Genomic DNA, 19,442 nt, shown 5'->3' on the forward strand with positions numbered 1-19,442 from the left:
CTTTTTTCTACTTTTTTCCCACTTTTTTTGCCACAACTTTTTTACATTTTTATCCCATAAATTTTTCACCCCATAACTTTTTTTAATCCGATAACTTTTTTATTTTGTGTTCAATAAACACATGCACAGTTATATTACAATTTTATAAAAATGAAACATTATCTCACGCCAAGCATGCCCAGCATTTGCACAGTATCAATACCTTCAATACTATAGTTTTCAAGAAAAGCAAAATAAAATTTTAAGGCAAAAACAACACTTTGAAACAATTTAATAATTTATTACATTACAGTAGCATCACACCAGCAGTCAATAATGCCACTCTAGGGAAAAATCTTTCAGTATTTCCATTACACATTCTGTTTACAAGAATTCATAAATTGGTAAAATTCATTCTAAGAAAACTTGGCAAATAAAACGTTGGACTGGAATTGGCATTTCTTTCCCTGCTTTTCCTTCCCACTGTTTCTTTCTTTTATACTACAGTATTCATGTTTTAAAATGTTTTAACTTATTTCAGAATATTAAGATAGCAGTTACATTTTTTAATAGTTATATTATTTTAAAATGACTCTAAGATAAAGTTTTAGAGAAACTATATTATGGATAGGGATGATTGACATTTTCAAATTTTCTAAAAATCAGCTTTGGTTTTAGAGCTGATTTTTTTTCATTTCTGGAAAATCTATCAGGTTTAATCAAATACTTTTAAAATGATTATTATATATTGCAATCTTTAAATAGGTGTTTTGATTTTTTCCTACAGAAATTCAAATGTATTCAGTGGAACTCACATTTTAAAATTCTATGTTTCTGATGAACTCTAACATTCCAATGTTGCCTTCTAAGCAAACTGAAAGCTGCCTTATACTGAATGAGGAAGAGCACAAATACTCGGCTGAATGAGGTATCGCAAAAGACGGCATGCACTTTGAAGAAAGACTTAAGTTATTGTCATACAATTTCCATTCTTTTTAGCTTTTTCTTAAATATATGACAAATACCTATACAAAGAGTGGTATTTCAGTCAATATAGTAAATTTATTTTCCAGACAGACCTTCAGCTTAAATATGCCAGTGTGTGATTTAATCCATAGGCACCTGATGAACATATTATTGTCAGATTGGTTACAGATGCTAAACACTATCTGAAGGTCATTCCTAGTCACTGATATTTAATCAGGGTAAAAGTGAAGTGATTTCAACAATAAAAGTACCTTTGAAATAATTTATCATTGTATTAGATAAACCCAGTTTCAGAATGATAAAAGAAAAAATGTTAGACGAAATAATGTGGCTAATTAACAGTGGTCCAATTTCTAGCCTGAGGGTTTAAAATGCTCTTAAAGTAACTGTCTTTAAACTGAACTCAAAGAATGCAAAAGCAGCAAGTTTAGAAAATAAAAGGCAAGAACAGGACTTTAAGTGCATTTTAAACCCACGGGCTAATTACCACTGTTAATTAGCCGCATTATTTGGTCTAACATTTTTTCTTTATCATTCTGAAACTGGGTTTATCTAATACACTGATACATTCATAAAATTTGGAAGAGTCAGTTGAAGTCACAAGGACCCAATATTTGCACTCTTTCAGTGAATGCCGGCAAATCTGTTATTCCATCGGTAAAATCATATTGTTGCTCTCCTGTTAATGTCATAGATGTATTATGAGGATGCCAAATGCTAAATATGGAGATGGTCTAGTAACTAGAAATCCCCACCCCAGGGAGCACACACATATATATCCCTGCATCCTAATAATGTGATGTGTTTTGGAACACAGACATTAGAATTTCATGAAGTTTGAACTGTTGAGTCTTTCCCAAGCATCATCAAGTTATGATTTAGGCAATATATGACTGAAATGCATTCATTCATCACACATAGGCACAATCACATAAATATTGCACAAAATATGTCCCTAACTGAAACTGAGTGGTACAAAAACATATTTCACTCTTTGTAAAGAAGTTTGTGAGAAAATATAACTGTGTGATTGTATAGACACGTTTCCTGATAATACACTGACATTCACAAACAGTAGATTGCACTGCAGTTTGGAAACATTTTAAGTTGCATAAACTTCTCCTTGATTTTCAAATATAGCAATAATACTGTCTACTAAAACTCCTTTTTGTTTCACCTAAGTACTCTCACACATATTAGTTTATAATAATGTTTCTTATTATTTTTAAAAGTGTTTTCCATTCCAGGAAAAGAAGTCAATTCCTATGTCAGAGTAACCAAGGTGGTTGAAGAATAGGTATTAGCCAGAGACGTCTAGATGGTAAAATCAATCTTCAAGCCTCAAAGAAGCTCCATGAACAGAGAGGAACGCCAGGCACCACACAGCTTTCCTTCACTCTAATTCGTTCTTGACTAGAGCCTGTATGCCTGTTCCAGGGACATTTGAACTCGTAAAGGATTTCTTATGATCGTCACTAAATACATTAAGAAGAATGTCAACCAGTGCCCTTTTGTGAACTGAGGCATGTAGTCCTGTGATTAAAACAGGTAACATGAACTCTGACTTCAAAATGTATTGTAGATACAAATGCTCTAAGCTAGGAAAGGTTTTCCACATCCACAGTCAATGATGGGAACCTTTCATTCCTCAGAAATAATCCCTTTTAAGGTCATTGAAAAAGAGTACAACTGCTGCAGCTCCTGATGCAATATCTTCATGAGCCCAGAGCACATACAAATCCTAAGGGAACCACCATAATACGGCGCTAATTCTTGGCACCGGAACAGATGAAACACACTCTGTCCTGCACATACCTGCCAGAGGAGGCCACTTTCCTCTTCTGTGAGATTTAAGAAGCTCCCCCAAAATGTTATTACTCCCATCACCAATACACAGAAAATGGAGGAAAGGCTGTTTCCAGTTCTCAGCCTTTAAACAACCCTAAATGTCAGTACTCATAGTGGCATATTACAAAGTAATAAACAGTGCACACTTGGGGGCAAACCACATATTGAGCTAATGAAGAGCTCACTGTGATTAAGATTAGGTCAAACAATAGCAGAACATAGGCAAATTTTGTCTGAATTCTGTAGTGAATATACATGCTACAATAACATTAAAAAAGCGTGGCAGCCTATTCCAAACCAGCGAGAACAGTTTTGTGCAAAGAGTGGGTCTTTGCATGTTTGAACTCCACCATGTAAGGGCAAACTGGATATGCATGCTAATGACCTACAATTATGAAATTAAAAAAGAAAAATGCTAAAGGATGCCAGAGTGAACATCCGTGAGAGCCACAGAGACCCACTCTCTTTTAACTTTTTACAAAATAAACTTAAACTATAAATTAGAAACAAATAATCATGAGTGGCTCTAACATTCAAATGAAGTACATGAATTGTGTAGGAGATTAACCCCATAACTTGGTTTCTTATTTAAAAATTTCTTGAGCAGCTCTTTGATGATGGTGATGTTTATCTCCTTCTTCTCAGCAGCCAAGCCCAGCAAAAGAATGGCACACAGCATTTGCTGCCCAAGCCTGGGTGCTCCTGGTGGTCCTGCACGATTGGCTGTGCGGTAGGGTTGTCATAGGGAGGACCCTCCCTGGCCTCTCCTTGCGCAGAGGAGGTGAGGCTCACCTCACAAAGATCTTTGGAGAGAGGGAGGCGGGGATCTGAGCACAGTGGGAGACCCCCTCTTCCTGCCTGCCCACCCCACCTGAGGGCTCTACTCACCACCATGCTTGTCTGCAGCCCCAAGCTCCTGGGGGGCTGGGGCTCCTGGACCAGGCTCATCAGCAGGACTCTGGGCAGCAGCCAGGAATTTTCTGTGCCCATTGTTGTAGTTGCTATAAACCGCAATACCATCTGCTGCAGCTCCAGCAGCTTCACCTGGAGGGAGGGGTGCTCAGCTGTCATGCCGCTGCCTGCACCCACCCTCACACCCACCCCCACCCCCACCCCCACCCCCACAGAGATGTTGCACACCCTACCTTCATCTCCTCCCTGTCCTGGGCCAACCTGATGACATCCTCCTACCAGTGCTGCATCTTTGGCACTGCCCCCTGGCTCTGTTAAAAGGTGATGGATTTTCCTGCAAGAAGACAGGGCTCAGATGCTGGGATCCCTCTGACGGCCCTGCAGCTCCCCCTGCGGTGCCCTGGCCTCCCACTCACTGATGGCATCTCTCTCGCCAGTAGTGGATGAAGTGAAGTTCTTGTTTCTTCACCAGCTCACTCAGGTCTGCCTTCTCCTCCAGGTGGTCCATAAAGCCGCTCTGGAGCCAAAACATTGCGGTCACATCTCGGCAGCGACCTGCCCTCAGGTGGCATTTTCAAGTCATGGAGAAGGTGGAGGTGAGTCCTGGTATGGGCCAGCTTCTCCATGACTTCCTGCTGGGCCCGGTGGGTCTCCCCACTCACAGACTCGCCCCCAGGCCCTGAGGCTGGGACCGCTGCCTCTGGCTCCTTCAGGGCCGAGGCCACCGGGTGAGCCAGGCACTGGCAGCACACCCTCTGCTTTTTCACCTGCTGTTGTAACCGTGCCTGCTCCTCCTGGACACTGGCTCCAGCGGACTTGAAAAATGCCACCTGAGGGCAAGATGTGAGCATTCTTGCAGGGGCATACACAGAAGAAATGGGGCAGAGAGGTGGAGCGCAGCCCCTTCCCTTGGGGCCTCAGAGAGTACACGTTTGTCCCAGGTGAAATGGTGTCTGACCACTGGCTCCCAGAAGGGGTGAGGGTCCAGAGAAACCAGAAGGCAGGGAAACTAAGAGCATAAAGGGGTCTTGGAGGGACCACAGAGGAAGGTGGCAAAATGGGTGCAGGGGGAGTCAGGCTCACCATGGCATCCCTGCTCTCCAGGTCCTCTGAGATGCTAGGCATGGGCTGAGGTGCCTCCTCCTCCTCACTGTCCAGATATCCTCCTCCATTTCCTGTGGGGGGTGGCCAGAGGGGTCTTCAGACAACCCAACAAGGGAGGTACTGTGGGCCCACCTCTACCTCCACCCTCACTGTGTAACCCTGAGCCAGCCCCTCCCCAGAGAGGAATGAGCTGCTGTTCTTTATTTTTACTTTTAAGAATCAAGATCTTGCTATTCCGCCCGGGCACACTCCCACTACTGGTAGATGTGGGAGTTCTGACCTGCTCTCTTTCTGACCTTGGCCAGTTCAGCCATCCTTAGGCACCTTGGTGACCCCCCGCTCACAAGAGGTCACCACACTGATGCCGAACTTAGTGCAGGCACCCGGTCGGCGTAATGAGCAGCTGTTCTAAAGGTCTCTTCCAACTCCTCAATCCTATGCTGCTAACAGTCCCCTCTTCCTCCTGGGGCTCTCTCCTCTTCCTCTGAGCGGTCTCCCGTACCTTCCCCAGGGAGAGCCATGAGGCTCAGCTGCGTTGTTAGCTGCTGGTTCTGCTGGCTGGTAGCTTCCAGGCGCTCCTAAGGGGCCAGGAAAGAGTGAGAAGGGATGGAGTTTGCCAGGTCGTCCCCCTCACGTCCCCGTCCTCCACAGCTCCCTCCCCTGGGTCTCCTGCAACTTTTGGCAGGTCATCTTGGCCACCGTTTTGCCCCAAGCTTGCTGCTGCTGCAGCTGGTTCATTAGCTGCATCTGTTGCAGTCACTGCCTGTGCAGCGCCTCCTTCTCAGAGGTCAGCTGCTGATAGGCGGCCACCTGCTGCTGATAGGTGGCCACATACTGCTGCAGGTGACCCAGGTAGTGGTCTGGCTGCTGCTGCAGACTCTGAGCCTCTTGGCTCTTCAGCTCCACCTGCAGGAAGACCCTGGGCATGAGGGCACGTGGTGGCTGGTTTCCAGATTCTGGGCCCATTAACCGGGTAGCGAGGGCACTGTGGGGCTCTGTCAGCTGCGCAGGCCCCTGTCCCTTTACTCCAGGCCTAAGTGACTGCCTCCCTTTCCTAGAACCCCATGCCTCCTTCCCCAGCATCAAATCTCATACCCTCTTCTCATTTAATCCTCAGCACCTCTGTAAGGAAAATGCTAACTTCCCTTTGGAGTTAAAGAAACAGAGACTTAGAGATGCAAAGTACTTGAATGGTGACCAGTGGAACCGAGGCTGGAATCCAGTTTTAATCTAAGGTGCCTTTTTGTTTTGTTTTGAGACAAGAGTGTCACTCTATGGCCCAGATTGGAGTGCAGTGGTGCAATCTCAGCTCACTGCAACCTCCACCTCCTGGGCTCAAGCGATTCTCATGCCTCAGCCTCCTGAGTAGGTGGAATTACAGGCATGTGCCACAATGCCCTGCTAATTTATTTATTTATTTATTTATTTTTTTGTAATTTTAGTAGAGATGAGGTTTTACCACATTGGCCAGGCTGATATCAAACTCCCGACCTCAAGTGATTCTCCTGCCTCAGCCTCCCAAAGTGCTGGGATTATAGGCATGAGCCACTGCACATGGCATAAGGAGCCTGTTATACCACTGTCTCTTCCCCTATGATTGGGGGCTCCATGCCTCTAGCTGGGATGATGATGTCCAGACCTGAGAGGAGCCCAGGGCTACCCACCTCTAAAAGTCAGAGGCAGGAAGCAAGAAACAGTCACAGGACTGCCCTGGGGGGTGCTGTGGTCACCAGCCCCCAGGATGGAGCTGCCTCTGGCCTGGCACCTCCCCTCCCCAGAGGTTAGTGCCCACCTCCCAGCTCTTCTTGGATGGGGTGGAGGTTTCCATCTCCTTCACCTCACCAAGCTTCTCCTGTAGCTCCTTTACTTGCTGCTCCAACTGCAGTGTGCTCTTGTGCTCATTGTTCTGGACATAGAGAAGCAATCAGCAGCCACCCACTGCAGCTGGAGACCCCAGAACTTGGTGTCTGCCTCCCATGGCACCAGGAAGGGTGGAGGCAGGTTAGAAAAATCATCCCCTCTCTCCCACAGCCACCTGGCTCACAGGTGCCCTTAGAAGTAATATTTCACGTGAGGGCTACACTGCCCCATTTTAGAGGGGGGGAAACAAAGGCCCGGAGGTCTAGGGAGGAGGGCAAGCTCCCCAAATGGGGCAATGCACCAGCTCCTCGAAGACACTCTGTGGCTTGGCCAGCTGCTGAAGCCTCTCACGCTGCTCCTGAAGCCTCTCCTCCTGCTCCTGAAGCCTCTGTTCTTGTCCCCGGTTCAGGAGACTTACGACAAACAAACAAACAAAAACCCTCCTCTTGGTGCACGGCTCCTCTCAGGCTCCCCAAACTTGGCCTCACTGCTAATGATTCCTTGTACCCAGATGGTAGCCAATCTTCCAAACCACTTTCAGAAAGAAAGCTCTGCGGGTGGCTGACAATGAGCCCTCTTTGTTGATGGGGAGACTGGGGCTAATGGAGATGACAAGACTTTCCATCTCCTGGCACAGACCTCTTTCCCTCTGCCTCAAAGCCCTTCCATCCACCCACCTCCCTGAGGCATTCCAAGCCACCCTCACAACCCTCTGATGCCAGTCCTGCTCCCAGGTCATGCCAGCCCCATCTTACCCATCTGGTTTTTGAGCTTGGACAAGCTCCTCTCCAGCTTCTTTACCCGGTGCATATCATGCTTCTTCTCTTTCTTTAATGTGCAAACCTGCCCAAAGCACGGGGGAAAGGGCCCTGGAGAGAGGAGCTGGTGGCTGGACAGGCTCCCATCTCCCTCTCTGCCCCCACCTCCACAAAGCCCAGACCCATGACCACCTCTGGCTGTACTATTCCCATCTTACAGATGCCCAGAAAGATCCAGTGACCTATCTAAGGTGGGGGGGCTGAAGGGTCAGATCTCACCTCCTGTGACATTTTTCTCATCCTCTGCTCCCACTGGGCCCTTTCTCCTTTTATATGTTGAGCATACTCATCTCTCTCTAGGTGGACTTGTTTAAGTGACTCCTTCAACTGCAAGAATGGGCACAGAAGTTAGGAAGGGCTGTCACTGGTCCTCACCTACTCCTGACCACCTGGGGTCATCTTCCTTTCACATCCCTCCCTCTGAAAACCTCACCTGTGTCAGCTGCACTTTCAGCAGTGTCTGCTCCTGTATGGACTGCTCTAACTTCCATTCCATACTTGCTTTACTGCGGCTGGAGAACTGGATGGTGAGGAGTGAGAAGTTTCAATCTGGGGAGCCTGGGCCATTCCACACAGTGCCCCTGAAAAGGGCTAGGGCTAGGCCCAATATACAACTCGGCCAGTAAAGATCAAGGCATTTCCAAGCCTGTGGTTTGGTTTTTAAAGAACTCAGTAAAGTTGGAAGGGACAGGGAATGAGATGGAATTTATAGCTGGCTAACAGAGGCCCAGAGAGATCAGATAATATTGCTATGGTTATTACTGTTATTGTTACCACTGTTGGAACGTTGATGGAGTGCTTCACCAGGTACCATGCTAGCAATCCCATTTAATCCTCGCAACCACCATAGGAGACAGTTACTATGATTACCTCTGTTTAGGTGAAAAAACATGGAGTATTTGAGGTTAAGTGCTTGCCTAAGATCACTTAGGCAAAGCTGGGATTTGAACACCCAGGTCTATCTGATTCTCTAAGCCCATTTTTCTTGCTGGGGGTGGGGGCCCTGATAGGAAGTGGAAAATTAATCTTTTGTTCACTTTTTGAAAGGATGATACATTTGCATAGTCCAAAACTCAGAAGGTACAGAAAGAAAGTATCTCCCAGCCACCTTGTTGCTCTCTCCTGAATTTTTTATGAATGCTTGCAGACATGTTTTATGTATATAATCATAGTATGTACACACACACACACACACACACACACACACACACACACACGTTTCCTCTTTCTACAGAAATGGTAACATACTAAAGGTACTCTTCTGTACCTTCACAGTACAAGTACCCAATACCCCACCCAGGACTTGGCCAAGACCACAGCCAGGTAAGGGCAGGGGAAGCACTTGGCCTCCAAGCTCTGCATCCAGTTCTTACTTCCCAGAGTGCCCCCAACTCACCCACAGCAGCTGACTCAGCCCCAGGCTGCCTGTAATGACCATACACAAAAGCAGCGAGAAATGGCCATGCTGCCTTCTGGGCAGGACACTCCATCCTGCAGAAGGGACTTTTAGGCTCACTCCTCCATCTGCGAAGCCGGGCTCCCAGTGGACGGGGCAGGTGGTTGGACTCACCTGGTTTGCCTTCTTCTTCTGTGTGGTGGTGACAGCAGAGAGAGCCCGCTGTAACTCTCCTTTATGCTGCAATGAATGTTGCAGGTGGACAGCCAGATCCTTGGACTCTTCTGTAATGAGAGAGTTGAGATGGGGCCCAAAGGACTCCCCCTGAAGACTTGTCAAAGTGCCAGGTTGAAGGATGACAGAGTGCCCAGATTCCCACCTTCAAAGTATCTGAGAGAACGTTTTGTGTGGTACAGGTCCGTATTTAGTTTCCCTTTCTGTATGTTCAATCTCTGGATTTGAACCTTTGGGAGAAAAGCCAAGCAAGTGCTGAAGAGAAGGAAAGAAACATTCTCCGGAGGACAGGAGGAAACTTCACACCCTCCACTCACCTCTAGCTCCCTTTTAGCTTTCAGTTTGTCATTGTTTGCTTTCTTTTCCTATAGGAAGAGGAAGATAGAGCTCTTACCAGGGGGAGGCAGAGATGACACAGCAAGAGACATGCCCCCAGAATGCCACCAATGCCCCAGGACAGGCCCACCCATGGGACCAGGGACCCTGTGGGGATGGGGTGGAATCTGGGGGGTGAGCCTTCTTCCCCAGGATGGGAGTGGGTGAGATGAGATTTGGGGCCTCTATGTCTGAGTGCCCCCCAAACCCAGCAGTCATGTCGCGAGGAAACAAAATCACATTACTTCTTCCAGCTGATGTTCCACTTGTTTCTTCTGTTGTTTCTGTTGGGAGAGTCACATTAAGATGATGTGACTCTATTCCCCAGGCCAGGAAGCAGCAGACAGGGGCCAGGAATGGATTTTAAAGGCAAAGTTCTCAGACCCAGTGGGAACACAAACTGGTAAACACTTCTCAAGCTCCCAAGGACAGAGGATTTGGGTCTTTGTTAGTTTTTGCCCACAGCCACAGAACTCAAAGTCTGAATCAGGACTCTCTTGAGAGGACAGTAACATAAACCTCTAGAGATGGAGTTTGAGAAAGGCCCCCCCTTCTGGCAGCTTGTGATTTAGAAAAGTGCATTCATTCAATAAACATTTACTGAGCACATACAGGCCAGGTACGGTTCTTCACAGCAGATACAGGATGAAAAAGGACAGACAGGAGCCCTTGGCCCTGAGGTTTCCATTCTAGGAGGCCTTTAAATCTCAGACTCTGAGAACTAACAGAGAGCTTTGATACTCACTACCTCCTCTGGAAACACAAGCCCTGAAAGGAGAGGTGGCTTGTGCAGAATCGAAGAGCAAATTAGTCATGGCAGAAATACAGGGCCCCTGACAACCAGTCAGGCTAGCACTTCCCTGAGAGGCAACAACCCCAGGCTGTGTGTAGCAAGGACTTGAGCAGGGGTGTCTGGAGAGGAGAGAGTCAGCAAAGATGGCAGCAAAAGAAGAGCCACGCTGCATGCTCTGGGGTCCCTCCAAGTGAGGCCTGCACTCCCCAGCTCCCTATTTGTCCTTGGCACCAGGGGCCTCCAGCCCCTTTCTTCAGGGCCCCAAGGGGAAACTTGGAGCCCAGGATTGGCAGTGTGGAATCAGGGGACCCCACTGGACTCTTACCAAAGATTTGATGGTGTTCTACTGTTGACCAATTTTTATGGACCTCGAGTCCAGGACTACTAGTTCTTGGCATGGGCTCTGAGACACATGCAGAGAGGAGGAGGTGGAGGAGGAGTTGGGGGAGCGGTAGAGAGAACAATCATTAGGGCTGGGGTGTGTGTGGGCTGTCTCAGCTGGCAGAGGGGCACCCAGTCTCTGCTGTGGGAGGAGGTTGGAGGCCTTGCCTGCAGGGTCACTGCACCTCCGCCCAGAGCCTCTTACCTCCAGATCCTTCAGGGTAGCAGATGATGTAGGGCCCTCCCCGTGGATACCTGTTGCTGACTACAAGAGATGAGAGTGCACATGGAGATGTTCTGTCCCCCTCAGTATCTAAGCCCTCTGACTTCCTTACTTCCCCATCAACTGGCACAATTTTCTTTTCTGCCTATCTTGGACCCTTTGTCCCATAACTCCTTTGTGCCAACTTCTCTCACGGTTCTTATCTCCCCACCACACCACCCTGGGGCCCTTTCAGTGACTCCTGATGGCAAGTGACTGCTCTCATTGTCCTGGCTTCCACTTGAGACTGGGGATGAGGAAAATCAAACAGCAATGACCATATCCTGGGTGTCCTGAGTGTTGACAGCAGGCCATGTACTAGGGATTAACATAAAAACAACAATAACAAATCTCATTTAAACTTCACAAATGGAAGTCAAACAATACCATCTCTGTTATACAAATGTAAAAAGAAAGGGCCAAAGAGCTCAAGCAACTTGCCCTAAATCATATCCCTAGCAGACGGAGAGGCAGGATTCAAACCCAGAATTCCTTTTTTTTTTTTTTTGAGACAGAGTCTCTCTCTGTTGCCAGGCTGGAGTGCAGTGGCACAATCTCAGCTACTGCAAGCTCCACCTCCCAGGTTCACGCCATTCTCTTGCCTCAGCCTCCTGAGTAGCTGGGACTACAGGCATCCGCCACCATGCTTGGCTAATTTTTTTGTATTTTTAGTAGAGACAGGGTTTCACTGTGTTAACCAGGATGGCCTCGATCTCCTGACCTCATGATTCACCTGCCTTGGCCTCCCAAAGTGCTAGGATTACAGGCATGGGCCACCACACCTGGCTAAACCCAGAATTCTTAACCAGTACCCAGCAGTCCATCCACAATCTTAACAATTACCCTCTATTGCCCCTTGGGCCCCCTGTCCCCAGAAGCTTGGCCAGCCAAGACTCACATCCCCAGGTGAGTGGCAACCCTCAGAAGTGGCTGTCTCAGGGATACTGCCATTTGTTTTCCTGTTCCAGTTTGCTCCTGCTGGAACACCAGGGCTGTTTCTCTGCCGATATTCTTTTAACTGTTGGAAAGAAGAGCAGTAATACTCATGAGAACTATCAGCCCCTGCAGCCACATCCTTCTTTACACTTTTTACAAAATACTCTTATACACCATCTGATTTAATGACACCAACAACAGCACAAGGTGTTGTCACAATCATTTAGTGACTGAGAAGGATTGATATCATGGCTAGAAAAAAAAAGAAAAAGGCAATACTGGAACTTTGAAACTCAGTCTTCTGACTCCAAGCTCTGAGGTTTTCCCAAGAATCAGCAGCTGCCAGGGACCAAAACCAGAGACAGAGGTAGAAAAGTAAACATTAAGTAGGTAGGAACTGTATGCCATGTGGTTTCGAGTCATACATCCTCACACATCTGTTAGTGTGAAGAAGTGCACCAGTACCTCTCAAACTTTTATATCAACGTGTCCTCATGGCAGAAGACAGCCTTTCTGTTAAATCAGAGTTTATCAGAAAGATGACAACCCAAGCCTCATTTCAGAGAGAGGTCTGGTATACTCTTAGAAACCTATGTGACTGTCATCCCTAAGTACACTAATGTTTTTTCTCTTGATCTCAAGAGAATCAAGGGAAACTGATGCCTCAGAAAGATGTCCCATATTTATCCTATGGCACTCAAAGTACCCCATGTTGAAATAATATGAGGAAGATTCAAGCTGTCAAGTTCAGTTTCCCAAGATCTATTCCACAGAAGATGAGCAAGTCTCACTTCACAGACCACTGACTGAAGGGCAGTCTGGTCCCAGAACCATGGAGAATTAGAATATGAGGTGGAGAACTCAGAAAAAAATGTTAAAATCTCTCTGGAAAGTAGAAGCCTGGGAGAAAACCAAACCAAACCAAACCCATTCTCCAATTGCCATCCAGAGATACTGTCAAGGTTTTGAGCTCACGGGGGAAGTGTAGGCATTTCCCACTGTCAATGTCTATGTTAAGGGAGTGAGGCAGCCTGAAACCTCTTGCTCTTAGGTCCCAGTCTTCATTCTCCTTCCAGCTGGAAATTTGTGCTGTGACCAGAGGAACAAGAAATGGGGTGAGAACACTTAGGGGACTTTGATCATAGGATCAAAGGCCGGTCTTCCAGTAATGACAGTTACTAGGTGGACTGTGACATCACTACATTCCACTCCTCCTGCTTGGGGGGAGGGACCACATCAGCACCATGTCCGAGTCACCACTCCACAATGGGGGAGGGAAACACAGGATTGGGACAGAGGTCCTTGGAGATGCCAGTGCAAAGAGCCCAGGGAGGTCAACCTTGAGGCAGCAGGAGGGGAGGGCAGAGTCTGCAGCAGGAAGTCCCAGGAGTCACCAGCCCAAAGTCACCCAGGGATGACTGGCGAGGGTGGGGCCTGGGTCCTTGGAGATGAGAGCCCAAGGAGCCCAGGGAGATCAACCTTGGGGCGGCAGGAGATGAGAGCCCAGTAATGGAGCAGGGAGTCCCAGGAGCCACCCACCCAAAGTCACCCTGGGGTGACTGGTGAGGGCAGGGACTGGGCTGCTTGCTGAAAGGGTGGGTCTGACTGACAAAACTTTGGTGGGGGTAGCCCAGATGCACCGGTGTGGGGGGCCCAGTCCGGTGTGCCTCAGGAATTGTATGACTCTGGCAGCGGTCTTGTCATCAGAGGGGATCTGTGGCTGGGTTGAGGGGCTATGACCTAATGCATTTTTACCTTTTTCTTGGCTGCCGCCAATTTGCTCTGTTGAGTTTCTTCTGCCATCGCACGGTGGGGAGGGAGGTGGCGTTGGGGCCACATCAGCAAAATCCCAGCAAGCACTGATCAACACCTCCAGTCCCCTACCAGGCAGCTGTGTGACTGAGCCAGAGGCGTAACCAGGGACCCAGTAGAATGCAGAATAGGGGCGTGGCCTTAATGCTCTAAGCCCATTGGTCAATAAGAAAGATGAAGGGAAAGGGGGCATGGCCAGACAGCAGTGTGTCCAGAGGGACCTGTGGCTCACAAGGAAAGCTGCCCATGCAACTGCTGTCCCCACCCACTCTAAGAGAGGGGAGAGGCCTCCCACTCTGGAAGAGAAGAGGGGCCGGCTTTTGCTTTAAAAGTTTTAAAACTTTAAAAAATACATGTGTGTATACTTTATATGTATGTGTGTCTGTGCATATGTATCTTTGTTTTTCTCCGTAGCTGTCTTCATTATCCAGCTTCTGTGCAAGGTCTATAATTTTGGCCTATATTTTTCATCTTCGATTACAGCACAAAAATTACCAGTATTACCTTAACTGAGATACAGATCCTATAAAAATGGAAAATCCATAGCATGCTTGATGATTAATGAAGCAAACTATATTATCCAATATTCTAATAAGATAAAATAATCACTATGATTTATCTTTTTTGGAAAAATGTTTCTTTTATTCTCCTACGTTTTTGTCAAGATTTTTTTCTTAAACAAGACACATGTCTAATATCTGTAAAAACACAAAGCTTTTGGGCCAGGTGCAGTGGCTCATGCCTGTAATTCCAGGACTTTGAGAGCCCAAGGAGGGTGGATCATGAGGTCAGGAGATTGAGACCATCCTGGCGAACACGGTGAAACCCCATCTCTACTAAAAATACAACAAAAGCCAGACGTGGTGGCAGGCTCCTGTAGTCTCAGCTACTTGGGAGGCTGAGGCAGGAGAATGACATGAACCTGGGAGGTGGAGCTTGCAGTGAGCCAAGATCATGCCACTGCACTCCAGCCTGGGCTACAGAGCAAGACTCCATCTCAATAAATAAATAAATAAATAAATAAATAAATAAATAAAATGTAATAGAGCAATGTGAACAAAAGATGCAATAAAATAATTTAGAAAATACAAACTATTAAAAAATAGATTTTAAAACTTGTGCAGCAAAGTCAAACAGCACCCAAAGAAAATGTATACCCTTACATGTTTGCTTAAAAAGCAATTTAAATTACATTGATCCACTAAACCAGGAAAAGCAAAATAAACAAAAAGGGGGAAATAATTAAGACATAAGGAAAAAGTAAAAAAAAAAAACCCACTAGATTTAAAAAATAAAACTAAGAGGATTCTTTCAAAACACTGAGATAATAAAACAGTCATGCCTCTGATAAGTAATCAAGATAAAGAAAACTTTGAAGAGAAAAGGACATATAGCCACATGTGAATATGATGCAAAAAGTGAAAACTTTACACATCTTTACAACACCTTAGAAGTATGGATGACACGTTCAGTTTTTTTTTTTTTTGAGATGGAGTCTTGCTCTGTCACCCATGCTGGAGTGCAGTGGTGCAATCTTGGCTCACTGCAAGCTCCACCTCCCAGGTTCACGCCATTCTCCCACCTTAGCCTCCTGAGTAGTGGGGACTACAGGCACCTGCCACCACGCCTGGCTAATTTTTTGTATTTTTAGTAGAGACGGGGTTTCACCGTGTTAGCCAGGATGGTCTCAATCTCCTGACCTCGTGGTCCACTGCCTCAGCCTCCCAAAGCGCTGGGATTACAGGCATGAGCCACCGTGCCTGGCCGAAGTGTTCATTTTTTTTTTTAAGAATCTACAGTTAGAACACTAACTGAAGAGTGGAAAATCTGGAGACCAAAACGCAGAAGAAGGAAAAAGACAAAGACTCATCCTCCAAATTGGATATTTATTTAAACCAGAATTTGTCAGCCTCAGCAATATTGATATATTGGGCCAGATAATTCTTTGTGGAGGGTTCTCCTGGTGTGTTGTCAGACATTTAGTAACATTCCCTCTACCCACAGAATGCCAATAAGACCTCCCGACCATGACCAGTTGTGACCACAAAAATGTCTCCAGATATTTCCAAACGTCCCATAGGAGGCAACATACTCCTGCCATTGAAAATTACTGTGTAAACCAGATCTACATCCTAGATCTTAGAAAAAAGATGTAAAGCTTCCCAACTCAGCCCTGAATACTCTTGGTACTGAAATGAAATAACAGCCTTAAAGGAAACAAACAAAACTATAATCTTATTTAATACAGAAGTAAAAATGCAAAAATAAAATATTACCATTGCCATTCTAACAGTGTTTATTATAGGAATGCAAAGATGATTCAAAATTAGGAAAATTTCATCAGGCAATTCACAAATTATATTTCTACATATAATTGAAGACACAATCATGAAAAATAAAGTAGCTCTATATACATTACGTCCATGATCTATTCAGTGAAAAACACAAGTTGCAGATGTCTTACAGAAGGAAAACTTAACACTGAACACATATTTTCACCATCTGCTCTTTGTCCTGAGGCTCCAATAGAAATACAGTGAAGAATAAACATTGTATTAGCATACAATTAGAAAAAAGGAATGGGGTTACCAACAGAAGAGAATTCATCTCCATTAGAAAATGACAGTAAATGGAAAATGGTTAATTAATGGAGCAAAGCAAACAAAGGTGGAGGTCAGGGGGATACTGAGAACAAGGAGGTTAATTTGTCCCACAGCAACCTGGAAAGGTTCTAGACTCAGACACGAGGTACCCCCGAGAGTGGGATTGATAGGCAAGACTGAAAACAGAGATTAACCAAAAGCCTGTATAGAGAGCACATTTTCCTGGCCCTGAAACACACTGCTGTCCCCCATCTCCTTAAACAGAACCCAAGCAAACATACCTACCTCAGGCAAGAGAATGTAGATTTTACATCCAGAGGAATGGAGTAGTTCCAGCCATCATTTATGATCACACCAGGAGATAAGATAGAGGGATGGAGGATAACAATTAGGAATCAGCATACATTCCCCCTAAAAGTTATTAGTTGACAAGTCTTGACCACAAAGAACTCCCAATCAATTTTTATTTATTTTTATTTATTTTTTTTTTGAGACAGGGTCTTGCTCTTTCACCCAGGCTGGAATGCAGGAATGCAGTGGCATGATCATAGCTCACTGCAGCCTCAACTTCCTGGGCTCAAACAATCCTCCTGCCTCAGCCTCCCAAGTAGCTGGGACTGCAGATGGGTGTCACCACACCAAGCAATTTTTGTTTTTTTTTGTAAAGATGGGGTCTCACTATGTTGCCCAAACTAGTCTTGAGCTCTTGGGCTCAAGTGATCCTCCCACTTCGGTTTCCCAAAGCACTGAGATTATAGGTGTGAGCCACCATACTCCGGCTCCCAGTCTTTTAGTACCTCTCTCAAATATGAATGAACAAATAAAGGAATGAAAAAAAGACTACAGGTCAGGCGTGGTGGCTCATGCCTGTAATTCCAGCACTTTGGGAGGCCAAGGTAGGCAGATTACCTGAGGTTGGGAGTTTGAGACCAGACTGACCAACATGGAGAAATCCCATCTCTACTAAAAATACACAAATTAGCTGGATGTGGTAGCACATGCCTGTAATCCCAGCTACTTGGGAGGCTGAGGCAGGAGAACTGCTTGAACCTGGTAGGCAGAGGTTGTGGTGAGCCAAGATCGCATCATTGTACTCCAGCCTGGGCAACAAGAGCAAAACTGGGTCTCAAAAAAAAAAAAAAGACTACAAGTGATAAGCAACATAGAATAGATATTTAAGGAAAGGCTTTAAAAAGAAAAATAAGACCAAAATAAGAAAAAAAATTATTAAAGAACAAAGAGATGCCAGGGAGAAGACAAAGAGTATCAAAATCACTTCATAAAGACCCTTGTGAATATATGAATATATTACATGTATAAAACAAAACAGAATATTAATAAGAAATAATCAGAGAAGAAAGAGTTCTTAGAACTCATGCTTCATCTTAGGAGTTGGTCTCCAATGAGCCATACCTCCTGTCATCATGTCCTTGGACAGGCCCATACCACAGTCAGTCTGGGTTGGCCCCAACACTCACTTTAACCTAGAGCATGTGGTAGAAATGACACTGGACCTGTTCCAAGTCTAAGCCTTAAGAACACCTGGCAGCTCCATTTCTGTGCTTCTGGAAGCCAAAAATAAGAATTGACTACCCTCTTGGAGAAAGAAAAGCCACATGAAGAGACCCAGGAGGATGAGATGCTATGCAGAGAGAAAGGCCACATCAAGAAACACCAAGACAGCAGACCTGTGCGTGAAGAAGCCGTCTCAGACATTCCAATGCAGCTGAGCATCCAGATGACCAGTCCCTGACACTGTCTGACCGCACAGTGAGAGCTGCCAAATGAGACCAGCAAGAAAACTGTCCAGCTAGCCCCAGTTAATCCATTCAGTATTGACAGATAGACAAATGTGTAGTTTTACACCATTAAGTTTTGGGATAATTGGTTAAGCAACAATAAATAACCAAAACAAAACTTAAAGTTATGACAGTCCAAATAAAATTTCCTGAACGTCAAAAGATAAGAAAAATATTCCAGAACTTAAAATTTTGAAAAAATTTAGAAATAACTGAGATACAAGACTCAAGACAAGAGGTCTAAAATCCAATTAACAGACACTTCAAAATGAACAAATAAAATGGAAAGGAGAAAGTTAACAATAAAAATATGACAAGATTCAAGACTCCAACTTTGAAAGAGCCTATCCATAGGCCTGTCCATTTGCTGTACCCAGCACAATGAATGAAAAAAGACCCACACTGAGTACACCGTTGTGCTATTTCAGCTCACCAAGGAAAAGACAAACTCCTAAAAGTTTCCAGGGAGAAAGTCATGCATAAATAAGTGAAATTCAGGATGGCATGAGGCTTCACCACCACGACTGGTTAGAAGACAACAGCACAGACTTTGAAATTCTAAGGTAAAATTATCCTCAACCTAGAAATACATAATCAAGCAAACTATCAATCAAGTGTGAGGATAGAATATGAGAGACATGAATACTGATGGGGATGTGGTATGCAGCAGGCACTGTTCTCAATGGTTTACATGTACCAATTCAATTAATCCTCATAGCTCCCTAAAAACATAGGTACTACTACTATTACTGGTTCCCCCATTTTGCAAATGGAAAATTCATGCATAGAGCAATTAGGGAATCAGCCCAAGGGGATACAGCTAATAAGTAGGAGAATCAAGATTCAAACCTATCTCAGACTGGCTCCAAAACTCAAACACTGGGTCATATTTTTTTGGAAGCTAGAACTCAGAAAAGATACCACTCCATGCTTTCTTAGGGTTTTATTTGAAGATGTTGTCAGGGAAAATGAGAAAGGTTAAGCCAAGAAAGATGACATGGGATCCAGGAAACAATGGACCTATTCTAGGAGAGCAGACGTGGAAAAACCTCGAGATGGCACCTGCACAGCCAACCAAAAGAACAACCTGCCAAGATGGGTGCAGAGGAGCCAAAGGCTTCAAAAGAGAAGGAGATCTCACAGAAAGGGCTACAACAGCATTTTTTAAATTAAAAATTACTACTATGAGGAAGACCTGCAAAACAAAAAGCAGCACCAAGAAAAGAAATATCCTATCCTAAATATTCTAGAAAACTTCGCTTTATTCTACAAAGTCCTAATGATAATTAGAGATTACTTATATGACTAAAGATAATATTTGAGGAAGGGGAAGTGGGTGGTAT

General features: G+C 45.3%; 1 pseudogene; it reads right to left on the bottom strand.

Moving 5' to 3' along the window:
* Positions 1–90: 90 nt before the first annotated feature.
* Positions 91–13,786, bottom strand: LOC129014222 (golgin subfamily A member 8S-like; annotated as a pseudogene).
* Positions 13,787–19,442: the final 5,656 nt, after the last annotated feature.

The sequence above is a fragment of the Pongo pygmaeus genome, chromosome 16 (assembly GCF_028885625.2).
Source record: "Pongo pygmaeus isolate AG05252 chromosome 16, NHGRI_mPonPyg2-v2.0_pri, whole genome shotgun sequence".
NCBI lineage: Eukaryota > Metazoa > Chordata > Mammalia > Primates > Hominidae > Pongo > Pongo pygmaeus.